Source organism: Aquarana catesbeiana, linkage group LG13, assembly GCF_042186555.1.
Source record: "Aquarana catesbeiana isolate 2022-GZ linkage group LG13, ASM4218655v1, whole genome shotgun sequence".
In the NCBI taxonomy this organism is placed as follows: domain Eukaryota; kingdom Metazoa; phylum Chordata; class Amphibia; order Anura; family Ranidae; genus Aquarana; species Aquarana catesbeiana.
The window spans coordinates 233,316,759-233,333,924 of NC_133336.1; the positions used below are offsets into that span (position 1 = coordinate 233,316,759).

At 41.7% G+C, this 17,166-nt stretch overlaps 1 protein-coding gene across 7 annotated transcripts in view; it reads left to right on the plus strand.

Annotated features, from left to right (window-relative positions):
• LOC141116956 (NACHT, LRR and PYD domains-containing protein 3-like) overlaps window positions 1-17,166 on the plus strand; it is a 226,283-nt gene that overhangs the window by 39,482 nt on the left and 169,635 nt on the right. The window lies entirely within an intron of this gene.

The following is a 17,166-nucleotide window of genomic DNA, read 5'->3' on the forward strand; positions in this document are numbered from 1 at the left end:
TTCTAAGAAATTTTTATCATTTTTTTTGAGACACTGATGAGCACTGACAGACTGCGCTGATGGGCACTGATAGGCTGCACTTATGTGTATTGATGAGGCTACACTGATGGGCACCAATAGGCAGCATTGATGAGGTGGCATAATGTGCACTGAGAAGTTGCACAATTGGGCATTGATAAGTGGCACTGATGGGCACTAATGAGGTGGCACTGATAGACTGCACTGATCGGCACTGATAGGTGGCATGATGAGGTGGCACCAATAGGCTGCACTTATGAGGTGGCCCTGATAGGTGGCACTGATGAGGTGGCAGTGATAGGTGTCATGATGAGGTGGCATTAATAGGCAGCACTGATGAGGTGGCACTGATAGGTGGTATGATGAGGTGGCACTAATAGGCTGCATGAATGGGCACGGATAGGCGGCTACCCTAGCCAACATTGTGCAGGAGCCACCAGCCCACCACAGCATTTTGCTTCCCCCACAGTTTCTCAACCCCCACCTTATGCAGCTTGATCCCTTCAGTGAAGTTAACTCTCACTTCCCAGGGGCCAAACTGGATCTCTTCAGTAAGGCAACAAGCAGGCTGAATCCCCAGCCAGGTCCAGATCCTGTCTCCCTTCCCCCGTGATCGTCGGCACAACAGTGAGGGCTCACACCAATCAGTCAGGCTAGGTTGAATCCCCGGCCGGGGTCTGGATCCCAATTCCCCCCTGCGATCAGTGGCAAGGCAGGCACACTGTCACACCAAACAGCTGGGCTGAGCAGAATACTGGCAGGGGTACAGATCCCGGCTCCCGCTGAGATTAGCGGCAAGGCAGGCTCACAGTCATACCAAGTAGCCGGTGGTGTGTGAGTTTGGCGGCTCACTGTGAATGCAGCTGCCAGCTCAGGTCAGCCTGTGAAAGAATCAGTCACGCATGATGCAACATCCCATATCCAGGCCAGCTAAACTGACAAAAGCCTAGGTGCCAGGATGCAATTTCTAGTCGCCATTGCAACCTGGCGCCTGGGTTTTGTCGAGCCCTGGTCTGAGAGATATTACAGCCTACAACAAGTCATTGGATAGCCAAAATCTGCTGAGATACTGGACATCAGTGCACATGGGCACAGTATCATTGGCTCTGAGTAGACAAACTTTTTAAAAGTGTATATATAGCCAAAATTAGGGATGCACTGATACCAGTTTTTTAAGATGGAGTACAAGTACCGACACTTTTTCTCAAGTACTCGCCAATACCAATTTTTAGTGTCATGTACAGGGTTCACATAGAAAGGAATGGGAATACCAGACCACATCAGTGCTGTCTTCTGAAAAACCTGTATTCAAGTCCATAAGCAACAGTTAGAACAGGACATGGAACAACTGATTGATTCAAAATTGAGAAAGAAGTGTGGCAAGGATGCATAGTGTCACCCTACTTATTTAACTTATGTGCATAGTAGATCATGCGAAATGCCAGGATCGACGAATCCCAAGCCAAAATTAATATCGCAGTGAGAAATATCAACAACCTAAGATAGGCAGATGATACCACACTAATGTAAAAAAATATGTAAATACCGCTCTGTCAACAAACATAGAACAGCAGCCAGCACAACAAATGACAATTGCAAATAACAAGATAAATATAGAAAGTGCGGCGCTAAATGAGAATGGTCCTATATTGGACCATATAACAATGACTAGTGTTTAAACACTTAGAACATGTGAAAACATAATTAAATATACACAAAATAAACGGTGCAAAGTTAATAAAATTAAAATTTTAAAGCCCACGCTGTGAAAAGTGAAGTAAAAAATTATAATAGAGTCCAAAAAATGTAATGAAAAAAACAATAGTGTTGAAGTATTATAAACAGTCTAAAAGATCCAGGCAGCGCTTATAAATATGACTAATCACAAACATGATTAATCAATCCAATATATGTCCATTCAATAAAGTCTGTACATCAATATGAATCCATAAAAGAAATATAAAAACACAAACGAAGTTGTGTCATTAATTGTTGTAGAGACACAGCAAGTCCTTTGAAATTAACTTTACACAGAACGTTTGAGACTGAAGAGTTGCTGTCACCAGAGGAAAGCCCAGATCACATGTGCACAACTGCACATATAAAGAGGGGGGTGTGCAGGAAAAACCCCCTCATGGAAAAACTCTTACCAGATAAAAACTTAAACTCTGCATGTATATCTTTCGAATCAATGGGACATCTCTGCCGGTATCCTCCTTCCTTTATCCAAGGCGAGACAGCACTCAGATCGTTCAATTTGGTTAAAATGAAAAAGAAGGATCGGAAAAATCGTAATCTTGTTTTCAACAGTTTATTTTATCTTTAAAAACTAAGAGAGGAAAACCCCCTTCAAGATGTACACTTACAAGAACTAGCATATAATGTAGCAGTGTTCACATCAGATAACATCAGGTTTCCACAGCGTCTCCTACCGTTCCTGGCCTGTATCGTCTATGGGGATCAGTGCTGCTTTACCCTGAGCTTGCTGATGTGTCTACGTACGTCGTATGGCTCTACCCTGATGCGTTTCGTCACTCATGACATCATCGGAGGGTGGAGTCACACGGCGCTCTCGATCTTTTATGTATCTGGGACCAGCTAGCCTATCTTAACCCATTAGGCGCTTGAACCTCACCGACCACTCATTCCGCGGCATGGTGACAGGCTCAAAATAGAGCCAACTAGTTGATACTAAACACTTGGAATGCTTAGAGACTGTCTACCATTTATTCAGCGGTGCAATTGCAGGGTTCATGGGGCCGATCGCTAATCAAACAACGGCGGGAGGAACCCGCACTGTGTTATACAGCACAGATCACCCACACACGCCGATGTCGGGCGGTCAATTCCCAACACCAAACCATGCAACACTGGACATATTTTAGAAGACGTAAAGCTAAATATAAGTAAAGAATTTGTGAGAATATACATATTATCTTATCAGCAAAACCATCTCGTGCCCTGCCAGAATAGGTGATTTCTCCCCATTTGTGCAATTAGAAAGAATATCAATATTAACAATACAATTTTCTTACACACAAAGTGGCTGTACAAAATGGTACAGATATGATTGACATTTGGCACCCTATTGAAACTATATATAAAATTGCATGGAATATAATAGGACTATAGAACACCTAAGTAAATGCATAAACCTCAAAGCAGTAACTATAAATATTAAAAAGGAGTTGAACCGACTGATATGAGGATGTATAAAAAAAATTATTTCAAAAATTAAAAAACGTTAATTTTTTTTTTTTAAATAATAATTAAAAAAAACAATTATTTCCAAAAAATGGTGTGTAAAGCGGAATAATCGGTAGACAACAGGTGCATAGAACAGCACCTATTATTTGAAATTTATGCTAAAATCAATATAAGCAAACACATACAGTTACTGACCTGCTAGAAGTCTTGTCCTATATTACCCGAAAATCACATCATGTGACTTCCAGCTGGTAAGCAACCGTATTTGCCCGAGAATCACATCATATAAACTACTAAAATCAAATCGCATCATGTGACTTCCAGCCGGTAAGCGACCGTATATGTCCGAAAATCGCATCATAAAGACCACTAAAATCACCGCTCATTGCACCATTCCTGGTCAATGCAGATACAAAATAAACATAAAACAGTCTGTGTATATAATACAATAATTTCCCAATCTTGCAAAAATGCGACCAAAAATTAGTATTGATTTAATAGTTGCTGATGAAACCGTTGATGTCCAATTTTACATTTAAGCCCCAAGGGATCAGCGTATTCATCAAATATATCCAACGGGATTCCTTTTTAGATATTTCTCGTACCCAATTGGAGCCCCTCCAGTTGGGGTGGATTCTATCAATCCCCTAAAATTTTAAACCAGAGGGATCCTGATTGTGATGTGTTTTAAAATGCAAAGAGACCCCATGATATTTAAAACCAATTTCTATGTTGTGGATGTGTTCTGAGATACGTTTTTTGAGGTTCCTTTTCGTACGACCAACATACATTAAATTGCATGGGCATTGCAAAACATAAACCACATGTGTAGTACCACAAGTTATGAACTCTTTAATTTTGAAGCTTCTATTATTACCTGTCAAGGTGAACTCCGTCAAACCTTTAATTGGTTGGCTAATTTTAGCGCAAGTTTTGCACCTTTTACAGGCATAGAAGCCTGCACGGTCCCAAAATATCGCTGGTCTTACTGGTGGATCGAGGACTTTCTTAACGACCACATCTCCAAAGTTGGGAGCCTTCCTATATATAAAGGAAGAATTTGTTGGAAGGGATTGGCTCAACACTTTATCCATACGTAGTATGTGCCAGTGTTGTCTGAAAATATTCTCGCTTTCCCTATATTGTACATGAAAATCGGATATAAAACCCCATTCATGTTTAGAATCCCCCTCATATGGCCTATCCACCAAACATGATTCCCGAGGGATATTGCCAACTGAGGTAATAAATTTTGTTTAGCTCCACCTCCTCATAACCTTTTTGCATAAATTTCTTTTTAATTATTTCTGATTGTGATTGATAATCGGCATCTAATGAACAGTTTCTCCTAATTCTCATTATTTGGCCTCTTGGTATGTTTTTTAGCCAGTGTGGGTGATGACCACCGCTCCGTTGGTTTCAGACAGTAGTGATTAAGCTGCCTCCTTGTCTGATGATATTAACATCCAAAAAATGAATTTGATCTCTACTGAACTCCTAATCCAATACAATATTGTTTTTATTGGAACTGAGTTCGATCATGAACTCGTGCAGTGAGCTTTCACTTCCTTTCCATATAAACAGGAGGTCATCAATATGCCTCCTCTAAAAGAGAAGGTGATCTCTCTGTTTTGAAAATACCAACTTGTCTTCCCACTCGTCCATAAACAGGTTTGCCAGGCTGGGGGCAAATTTAGCCCCCATGGCTACACCTGTCTTTTGTGAGTAGAACTGGTGATCATACCAAAAGTAGTTATGAGACAGGCAAAAGTGTTGAAGTATTGATCCAGGCGAGTAGATATCAACCTCCAGGTATGAAAACCATACTGCGTGAAGATAGAATATTAGGAGAAACCACCACCGATAAAACTGAGGCTTACCGGAGCATATGGACTCAACAAGGCATATACCAAATGAGTCGTCAAAACTTTGTGGTGACAATGCACCGATGATTAGGAACGTCAGTGTTTGGGGATGTTTAACACAGGAAGATGTTATTCACACTTTCCTCCAGGGAACACACATCACAAGAGCAAAACTCAGAGGTGGAATCCGTTGCATGGGTTCACAGGTTTAACCATAAATGAAATAAAAATTCCATATAGTGTGAATCCGCTTAAAGCGGGGGTCCACCCACACCGCCAAAAAAAAAAAATGATTAAAAGCCAGCAGCTACAAATACTGCAGCTGCTGACTTTTAATACATGGCAAATTACCTGTCCCAGGGTCCAGCGATGTCGGCAGGCGACGCCGTGAACCTGCTCAGTTCTCGGCAGCTGCCGCCGCCATCCTAGGTGAGGGAATCAGGAAGTGAAGCATTGCGGCTTCACTTCCCGGTTCCCTACTGCGCATGCGTGAGTCGCGCTGCGCATCCCAAGTGGTCCCCGCTCTCTCCTGGGAGCTGTGTGTTTCCCAGGAGACAGCGCGGGAAGAGGCTTAGACTCCCATGGGAGTCTATGCCGGAAGTGGGTGCAAATACCTGTCTTAGACAGGTATCTGCACCCCCCTCCCCCCTGAAAGGTGCCAAATGTAACACCGGAGGGGGGGAGGGTTCCGAAAAGCGGAAGTTCCATTTTTGTGTGGAACTCCGCTTTAACAGGAAATTTATTTAAAAATGGTAAAAAACACTCACATTTGAGTAGACACAACAAGCGCGTGTATAACGGGGATATTAACGCAATGGCATCAGTAGGCTTGAATCAACGCGTTTCATCTGAGAAGACATCACTTGGGGTCACCACACTAATGGCAGAAAATGAAGAAGAACCCAATGAGTCTCTTAATGAAGGTGAAACAGGAGAGCGCAAAAGCAGGCCTGAAATTGAACATTAAGAAAATTAGACAGATTTATTCTTCCTAAGCTCCAAGATCAAGGCAGACAGTGATTGCAGCCATGAAATTAGGAGACACTTGCTTTTTGAGAGGAAAGCAATGGCAAATCTAGACAACATTAAAAAAGCATAGACATCCCCCTACCGACAAAGTGCCATATAGTCAAAGCTATGGTATTCCCAATAGTAACCTATGGCTGTGAAAGTTGGACCATAAGGAAGGCTGAATGCCAAAGAATTGATGCTTTTGAACTATGGTGTTGGCAGAAACTCTGATAAGTCCTTTGGATGGCAAGAAGATCAAACCAGTCAATCTTGCATGAAATAAACCCTGAATATTCACTGGAAGGACACATCCTGAAGCTGAAACTTGAATACTTTGGTCACATAAAGCAAAGAGAAGACTCACTGGAAAAAAACCCTGATGCTGGGAAACATGAAAGGAAAAAGGAGAAGAGGATGACAGAAAACAAAATGGATAGATAGTATCATCAAAACAATGAACATGAACTTAAACAAGCTCCGGGAGGCAGTGGAGGACATAAAAGCCTGGCACACTATGGTCCATGAGGTCACAAAGAGGCGGACACGACTAAATGACTGAACAGCAACAACAGGGTTCACATACTGTTCACATACTATGTGCGATTCAGTTTAGACACCAGGATTTCAACCCCCTCCGATGCAATTTTTTTCAGCGGTTCAGGTGCAATTCAAGTTTGAATTGTCAAAGTGTCTGACAATGGAAATCACACCTGAACCGTGCTCAGTGGCTTATCATCCATGTGTTCAGGGTGTTCACTGCACATGGGCCCCAAGGGAAGCCCACTGTGACCCACCCTGCACACATGGATGGTTCCCTGGTTCACAGCCGGGGATGATCGGTATGGCGTGAGGGACAGTTGTTAGCACCGATCTCTTTGCCTGGCTTTTCAGCTGACAGCCCCTTCTCTTCTTCTCCCTTCTGTGGCTGTCAGCTAAAAAGCCATGCAGCGAGATAAGTGCTCACAACTGTCCCTCCCGCCATACCGATCATCCCCGACTGTTCCCTGTGTCCTCCTCCTCCATCCCCCTTTGTGTCCTCCTCCGCCCCCTGTTTGCTTCTCCAGCCCCCTTTGTCCTCCTCCGGCCGGTTTGTGCACCTCCTCCTCCACCCCCCTCGGGATGTATCAGGAGGGAGAGTGGAGAAAGAGGCCAGTAAATACTGGCCCCTTCCTTTTCTGAATTGACACAGTGAGTGATCGCTACCAATCACTCATGTGTCCTGTGATAACTGAGCAGAGTAAACTATGTTTACTCTGCTCCAGATTATGATTGAACAGGAGGCTCTGTCTACTGTCCATTCATCTTTCATGCTGAGGCTGCTGTGAATGGGACTGGGGAATTTCTGCCCTCTGTCCCTTTCTCTGTCTCAAAGGGGAGATATCTCACCAAAGCCCAACAACAGGGCTGAAAAAAAAAAAGTTGCAATAAATATTAAAAAATGTAATTATAAAAAATTATAAAATAAACTACTGACACATATCCCCCCTGCCCTACTAACACTGTCCACTACCCAAACCCCCTCCCCTCAAAAAGCATTGTGAAAAAAAATTAAAGCAAATTAAATTGTAAAAAATAAATACAGGGAGGGGCGTTGTTTGAGCATGGCTGAGTGAGGACGCACAGCACATGAGCTCCGAGCTCCCCACCAATCACAGCTTGAGTTATTGGGGTCGGGACCCTGGCATGAGTACAGCTAAACAGTGGGAAACTAAAACCTCCCGCAAAGCAGCAAGGTGCAGTGAGGCGCAGCCTGACATTCAGCAATTCTTCGTGACCTCTCAAAAACAGGAGCAAGTTACCAGAGCAGCAAACTTCAATGGTGTGGATCCTCTGAGAGTAGAGAGTGCTATACTGGGAGGCAGGGTAGCCATCAGAAATTTTTGGGCCCCTTACATAGCTTTAGGTCTGGACCCCTGGGCCTCCGAGCCTGACCACCAACATTCCCCAGGGTTTGCCCACGGGCCATCCTACCGAATCCGCACACTGGCCACCTCACCTGTACGCACTCAGCCCCCCCTCAATCCTGTATATATGTCAGCCCCCCTCACACCTGTACATATATATGTCACCTCCCACACACACCTGTATATATGTCAGCCTTATCCCCTTCCTTTACCCTTTCTTCCAGTGGTGTGGTTTGCCCCATTTTCCTGCCCCCTTACCCTGAGGCAGAGGGGACTTCAGCCTTCTTCCAGTTTCACACTATTGCCTTCCTTACATAGAAGAGCAATGAGCCCACATGTATTCTCCTTTCTATAGAGGCCATATTTTCCCCCTATATTACTAATATGCAGATCTCTGCCGCTTGAACTAGAGAAACTGATGTTACTATAGCGATGACTCTCAAGACCTCTCTCCAGAATACTGCTATTTTTGGACATGACCAAAATACATGAATAAAATTTCCTGAAATATCGGCACATCTCCAGCAATTTTGAGGGTTTGATGGAAATATTTTATGCAGTTTATACGGTGTATAGTAGCTCCTATGTGTTATTTTATATTGGATTCATTTATCTCTAAGTGATACTAGAATCTGAAATGGGACTCTCTATATCTCCTCCCAATTTTCTGCTTCTAATTTTGGGACATCTCTTAGCCATTATTTACATAGTTTACTCATATCCGATGATTTCATCTTTGATAGGTAGGCGTATAGAATTGAAGTTGTCTTTTTTTTCCCTTTTTTTTTCTTACCATTTGCTCTAGTCCTAATTCTAGTAATTGTGGAATACCCTCAGGCAACTGGGCTGACAAGGCATGTACCAGCTGCATATATCTGAAAGTGTAATTCTCAGGTATATACCTGAGATCATAGATGGAGTTAGGTCACATCTGGATTTTAACCCACGAAATGGCAGTCCCTGCAGTGCCTCCACTGATTGAACCACCGCAGCCTCTAACATCGTAGCGGGGTCATAATTATCTGGGTTCAACCATCTCCCTATCGGATCCCAGATTTAATATTACATTTTACTTCCTCAGAATTAAATAGGAGAAGGGCCACCCTCTGAGGGTTATAATTTAATAGCGGGTTCAAGGCTGGAGCAGTTTACATGCTCCTCTGTCCACCTCTGCAGGAGGCATAGGTTCTCTTGCCAGGGCAGACTATTGTCCCCCATTTTGGCAGACATTCGTTTGGATTGTATGGTAGAGAGGAATGGGCTGGTCCCTTCCCCTCTACCTGGGTTTGGGGGATTCCTAATGTTGTGTTGTATATGTGTGTATGTGTATATGTGTGTATATATACATTTTCTGGCTAAACTGATAGCAGGGGGAGACTCTATTGGGTGCAGCTGTAGGATTGAAGGCAGATTGAGTCCTGCTGTAGCTAAGAAGGAAGCCCACCCCCAACAACCCCCCCTACAACAAAAACAAGGAACAAGGAAGGACAGGATTGGATAGCAGCCCAGGAGAGCTGTGATTGGGGGAGAGAGAGGAGGACACAGGAAGGGAGACAGACTGGCATTGTGGCAGGCAGGCAGAAAAAGTATCCCATGTGTTTATCTCCTGAGCACTTCCAGAGTCTGTGACTCTCCTAAAGGAAAGTGCACACTTGAGAGGGGAGTTTGCAGTGTGTTATTCTGCCTGATTACTGAAGATGGGGACATACTAAAAGGAATGACAGAATGGAATGCCCATAGACTTTAACAAGGAGATGGAATGCCCATAGAGAGTAATGGAACAAAGTGGAATGCCCATAGAGAATAATGGAAAAAAAAATTCTATCTCTGACAGACTCTTTAGACATATCATCAATTTATTTTTTAAAAACCTACTTTTAAATATCAGTGGCCATGTTTAATATGAGATTAGGTGGGATTATTGTTGTTTTTTATGGCATAACAAAGGTGAATGACAGAATGGATTGCCCATAGAGTATAATGGGAAGTAAAATCTAAACTCATTTGCAGGCAAATCTGAGAGACATAGCAAATCCACCTTTCTCACAGCTGTTCCTCAAGTAGAGTAGCAGATTGTAAGATTATTTGGGATTACAGCTGTTTTCTATGGAATGACAGATAAATAATAGAAAGGAATGCCCATAGAGTATAATGGGAAGCAAGATGTGACCTGGAGTCAAAACCATTGCTCATATCAGATCAGTCTTTAGCAGACATACTCTCTATGTTCAGTGGTGATGTTCAAATTTGAAATTAAGCGGGATTATTATTGTTTTCTATGGAATGACAAACATATGACAGAATGGAATGCCCATAGAGTATAATGGAAAGCAAGATGTGACCTGGAGTCAGAACCATTGGTCATATCAGATCAATATTTAGCAAACATACTCTCTATGTTCAGTGGTGATGTCCAAATTTGACATTAAGCGGGATTATTATTGTTTTCTATTGAATGACAAACATATGACAGAATGGAATGCCCATAGAGTATAATGGGAAGCAAGATGTGACCTGGAGTCAGAACCATTGGACATATCAGATCAATCTTTAGCAGACATTCTCTCCATGTTCAGTGAAGATGTTCAAAATTTAGATGAAGCGAGATTAGCATTGTTTTCTATGGAATGACAAAAGGTGAATGACCAAAGGGAATGCCCATAGAGTATAATGGGTAGCAAAATAAAATTTTTTTGCAGGCAAATCTGAGAGACGTAGCAATTTCACCTTTCCCACAGGTGTTCCTCAAGTAGAGTAGCAGATTGTAAAGTTGAGATTATTTGGGATTAGAGCTGTTTTCTATGGAATGACAGATAAATAAAAGAAAGGAATGCCCTTAGACTTTAGCAGGGAGATGGAATGCCCATAGAGAATAATGGAACAAAATAGAATGCCCATAGAGAATAATGTGAAGCTAAATGTGACCTGGACTCAGAACCATTAGACATATCAGATCAATCTTTAGAAGACATTCTCTCCATGATGAATGGCAATGTTTAATATTGTGATGAAGTGGGATTAGCATTGTTTTCTATGGAATGACATGGGTGAATGACAGAAAGGAATGCCCATAGAGATTAGTGGAACAAAATGGAATGCCCCTAGGGAATAATGGGGAAAAAAATAAATTATTGACAGAGTCTTTATACATATCAAATTAATTTTTTGCAAACCTACTTTTAAATATCAGTGGCCATGTTTAATATTGAGATTAGGTGGGATTATTACTGTTTCTATGGCATAACAAATGTGAATGACAGAAGGGAATGTCCATAGAGTATAATGGGAAGCAAAATATGAACTCATTTGTACGCAGATCTTGGAGACATAGGGATTTCACCATTCCCATAGTTGTTCCTCAAGTAGAGTAGCAGATTGTCAAATTGAGATTATTTGGGATTACAGCTGTTTTCTACGGAATGACAGATAAATGATAGAAAGGAATGCCCACAGAGTAGAATAGGAACCAAGATGTGACCTGGAGTCAAAACCTTTCAACATACCAAATAAATCCTTAGCAGATATACTATCCAAGTTCAGTGGCAAGATTTAAAATCGAGAGTATTTAGAGTATAATTGTTTTCTAAGGAATGATGAAGGAAATGCCCATAGAGCAGCCCTCAAAAATTCCACTCACCTGCTCACATTTTGCAAGTGGATTTTGAGGGCTGGCAGATGTGGGCTGCCGGGGGGGGGGGCGAGCACCACTGGCAGGCGAGTTGTATTGGAGCCGTTCTCCCAGAGATCAGAGGAGAAGAGAGATTAGAGCCGCCTACCGCATGATCAGAGTGCCGGTAACATAACAGCTTTCATTTTAATAGCTGTGTGTTCCCCACCATGCCCCGTCACATACAGCCCCTCCTCTTTGTCCGGGCACTTTGATAGACAGATCACCCGTCCAATCCTGGGACGAGTGATCTGTCTTTCAAAGTTCCCTGGACAAGGGGTGGAGGGGCTGTATGTGACAGGGCATGGCGGGGAACACACAGCTAATGAAATGAAAGCTGTTATGTTACCGGCGCTTTGATCATGCGGGGGACGGCTCTCCTCTCTCTTCCGCTGCACAGGTAGGCTGGGGACACGGGCTGCATTGGCGGACACGAGCTGCATTGGCGGACATGGATAAAGTTTTGTTAATATTAATTTTTATAACTTAATTCTGCATAAAACATTTAAGTGTCATTTCATGAGATAATTTATGAGGTTAGAATTAGGGGTGGGGCAGGGTAGGGTTTGGCGGGGCAACTGGTGGCGAGTAACCCTTGAGGCCTGGCTAGTAGCTGAGGACTTGAAATTTTGAGCCCTGTCATAGAGTAGAATGCATATCAACACTTTTGCAGGCAAACCTGAAAGATATAGCCAGTTAAAAGGGACATGTATTCCTTCTAAAACAACAACCTCATTTAAAGGCATTATTTAAGATTGTTTTATGTATAAAAATTGAAGATGCAATCCCGATCTGTGCAATATTCTCTTTACTTAAAATATTCATATACATTACAGATAATCTGAGATAAGCGACTGCAAATTTTCCAACATAACAATGTTCTTCATCAAGCACACATGCTGCTTGATGAAGAACAAAGATTGGGATTGCATCTTCAATTTTTATACATAAAAAAAAAAGTCTTAAATAAAGGCAAAGCCTTTAAATGAGGCTGTTGTCTCAGATGGAATATATGTCCCTTTTAAATAGCTATATCTTTCAGGTTTGCCTGCAAAAGAGTTGATATATATTATACTTTATGGGCATTTCCTTCTTTCATTCCTTAGAAAACAATTATAACCCAATTTGTCTTGATTTTAAATATTGCCACTGAATTTGGAGAGTATATCTGCTAAAGATTTATTTGATATGTTGAATGGTTGTGACTCCGGGTAACATCTTACTTCCCATTATAGTCTATGGGCATTCCTTTCTATCATTTATCTGTCATTCCATAGAAAACAACGTTAATCCCAAATAATCTCAATTTTAAAATCTGCTACTCTGAGGAACACCTGTGGGAAAGGTGAAGTTGCTATGTCTCTCAGATTTGCCTGCAAACAAGTTTATATTTTTCTTCCTATTATACTCTATGGGCATTCCCTTCTGTCATTCACCTTTGTCATTCCATAGAAAACAATAATAATCCCGCTTCTTCTCAATTTTGAACATCACCACTAAACATAAAGAGTATGTCTACTAAAGATTGATCTGATATGTCCAATGGTTCTGACTCCAGGTCACATCTTGCTTCCCATTATACTCTATGGCAGTGGTTCTCAACTCCTGTCCCCAGGACCCACTAACAGGCCAGATTTTAAGCATTACCTTGGGGAGATGCAGACTAGAATATTTCAATCACTGAGCAGCAAATAATATCACCTGTGATGTATTTCAGTTATACTGCAAAACTGGCCTGTTAGTGGCTGAGGACAGGAGTTGAGAACCACTGCTCTATGGGCATTCCTTTCTATTATTTATCTGTCATTCCTTAGAAAACAGCTGTAATCCCAAATAATCTCAAATTTGCCTGCAAATGAGTTTAGATTTTACTTCCCATTATACTCTATAGGCATTCCATTCTGTCATATGTTGGTCATTCCATAGAAAACAATAATCCCGCTTAATGTCAAATTTGGACATCATCACTGAACATAGAGAGTATGTCTGCTAAAGATTGATCTGATATGACCAATGGTTCTGACTCCAGGTCACATCTTGCTTGCCATTATACTCTATGGGCATTCCATTCTGTCATATGTTTGTCATTCCATAGAAAACAATAATAATCCTGCTTCATCTCAATTTTGAACATCATCACTGAACATAGAGAGTATGTCTGCTAAAGATTGATCTGATATGAGCAATGGTTCTGACTCCAGTTCACATCTTGCTTCCCATTATACTCTATGGGCATTCCATTCTGTCATATGTTTGTCATTCCGTAGAAAACAGCTGTAATCCCAAATAATCTCAATCTTATAATCTGCTACTTTACTTGAAGAACAGCAATGGTAAAGGATAAATTGCTATGTCTCTCAGATTTGCCTGCAAATGAGTTTAGATTTTACTTCCCATTATACTCTATGGGCATTCCATTCTGTCATTCACCTTTGTTATGCCATAAAAAACAACAATAATCCCACCTAATCTCATATTAAACATGGCCACTAATATTTAAAAGTAGGTTTTTAAAAAAGAAATTGATGATATGTCTAAAGAGTCTGTCAGAAATAGAATTTTTTTTTCCATTATTCTATATGGGCATTCCACTTTGTTCCATTACTCTCTATGGGCATTCCAGCTCCCTGTTAAAGTCTATGGGCATTCCATTCTGTCATTCCTTTTGGTATGTCCCCTGAAGATGTGGTAACAGTGCAGAGAAATCTAGAGACAAATTTCAGTACTGCAGCAATCATCATCATTATCCTGTTTTGAGGTTTCTGTGGCATGTGTTGCTTCCATCGCTATCCAGTTGACTGAGACAGCCATCAATCTACCAATTGCTGGAAGGAAGATATATCAAGTTCATCTAATGGTGAGAGATCTTCTGCCATCCTTGTGTAAGTGGATCTTGCTTAATCCTGCTAGGTCCTATTTACTGCTAATGCAGCTCTATCTGAAGGTGGATCACCACATCTGTTAATCTTTGTGACACTTTGCGAAGATACCTCTTTCCATTCTGTGGATTACAAATATTACTTCACAAAAGTCTGAGTACTAAAACACAGGATTTAAAGGGCTCCAACGCTGGCAGACCCTATGTGTTTGTGTGAATAAAATTCCCACTGGCCAGTGGTTAGCTAGAACCTACAAGACCTAGGTAGGATCTTATAGTCAGTAATATCACTTTTGCCAAATTGTTGAACATTATTTTTGTATTGTATTGTACAGTTTTATTCACCACTCATTCAGTGCATTTCAGGCAAGGCTTCCCACTGGCGGTTAAAGTGAACGAACACAAATCCTGTTTTCCTTTACTGAGCAGTTGTATTATATCATTTCATTTAATATTGGTATTCTGTTAATCAGTTTATCTCTTTTCAGGGCTTATTGCTAGTTCTAATAAAGCCCAGCTAAAATTTTAAATGGTGTTTTGGTGTTACTTGCATCCAGATGGGGGTGAGCCATCACTGGTGTAGGACAGAAGACCCGTATATTACAGTGGCCCTTGCGGGGGTAGCGCTACATACATACATACATACATATATATATATATATATATATATATATATATATATATATATATAATCTCTGTTCTCTTCTTCATTCCCTCTAGTTTTCCAACCTGAGGGATGCATCTGGCAGAGGATTCCAGTTTCCAGCTCCCATACTGCTCTGATAAGTCAGACACAGCTGAGGCAAGCTCCACTATCCTACAGGTTCACCTCACCCTCTGGTCAATGTCTCTGTCTGATCCTGAATCCTTCCCCTTACAGATAGCCACCCACAACATCTCCGGTTAAGCAATGTAAGGGCACTTTCACACTGAGGCGGACGGGAGTCGGCGGTAAAGCGCAGCTGTTTTTAGCAACGAATTACCGTAGTTTTAGCGATGCCTTTGGGTCGCTAGCGCGGCGCTTTTAAAAAGAGTTAAACGCGCCCGTAATGCACTGCTGCAGCGGCGCTGCCCATTGATTTCAATGGGCAGGGGAGCTTTAGGAGCGGTGAAGCGCCTCAAAGATGCTGCTTGCAAGACTTGTTTTAACGTCCTGCCAGCGCACCGCTCCAGTGTGAAAGCCCTCAAGGTTTCCCCCTCTCGCCGCTCATCTTTGCTATAGCGATCGAGACACTGGCCATAGCAATTAGAAACCACTCTGACACCCGGGAGTATTTTGTGGCCCTATGGAACATAAATGAGCACTATTTGCTAATTACCTTCTCCTGTTTTAGAAATATAAATTTAAACTCAGTGCTGCTCCTGTAATTCAAACAATATGACTTCTATCATTCAGATGTCCTAAAGCAATATGACATCTACCATTCAAATGCCTATACCAACATGTATGGTGACATAATAAAGTGCTCAATGCTAATGCAGTGCAAATAAATAAAGTGCAGTCAATTAAAGTCCATCCAGTATGGTGTGCTGGGCTTGTAAGAAGCTGAAATATTTCTCAGGTGACTTTCCGTGCTCCCCTCCTGGGTCCCCACTCACCAGAAAGAATCTTTAAATATGCTTGTATTTATGCATGGCATTGGTATCTCCCGTCATCGATTGGGACTGGTATGTATTGCCACTATAGAGGAATGACTCCTATCTTCCACCAATATGTATTTGGAACCATAAAGGTGTCCTGGATCCTTTAAGTTTACACGGTCATCGGCCATCCATTGGAAAAATGTATGGCAATAAAGGGAAAGGGGTATATAGTGTAATACTGTCCTGAGCTCTGAACATTTTGGTAGAACCCTCTTTAGTCAACCGACTACAGACTCATTTCTCTTTCTCCTGGAATATCAACTCCATCCCATACTTGGGTGTACACCTGACCCCCAACATCGATAAGTTGTAAAGGCGATTCATCCTCCCCTCTAAATAAAACTTGGAGAGGACCTTGATTCCTGGGCCAGACATGATCTATCCTGGATAGGTTGCATTAATTCAATTAAAATGACCCTCCTTCTCATTTTCTCTACTTATTCAGATCACTACCCATCCCAATTAACCACTTGCTTACTGGGCACTTAAACCCCCCTCCTATCCAGACCAATTTTCAGCCTTCAGCGCTGAAGCGCTTTGAATGACAATTGCGCAGTCATACAACACTGTACCCAAATGAAATTTTTATCATTTTTTTTTCCACAAATAGAGATTTCTTTTGGTGGTATTTGATCACCTCTGTGGTTTTTATTTTTTGTTAAAAAAATGTAAAAACACCGAATATAAAATTTTTTTTTTTTTTTTTTATTTCGTTATAAAAATTTTAAAACAGGTAATTTTTCTCCTTCATTGATGTACGCTGATGAGGCGGCACTGATGGGCACTGATAGGTGGCAGTGATGGGCACTGAGGGGTGGCAATAATGGGCACTGATCAGTTACACTGATAGGCAGCACTGCTAGGTGGCACTGATTGGCACCACTGGTGGGCATTGATAGGTGGCACTAGTGGGCATTGATAGGTGACACTTGTGGGCATTGATAGGTGGCACTGTTAGGTGGCAATGGTAGG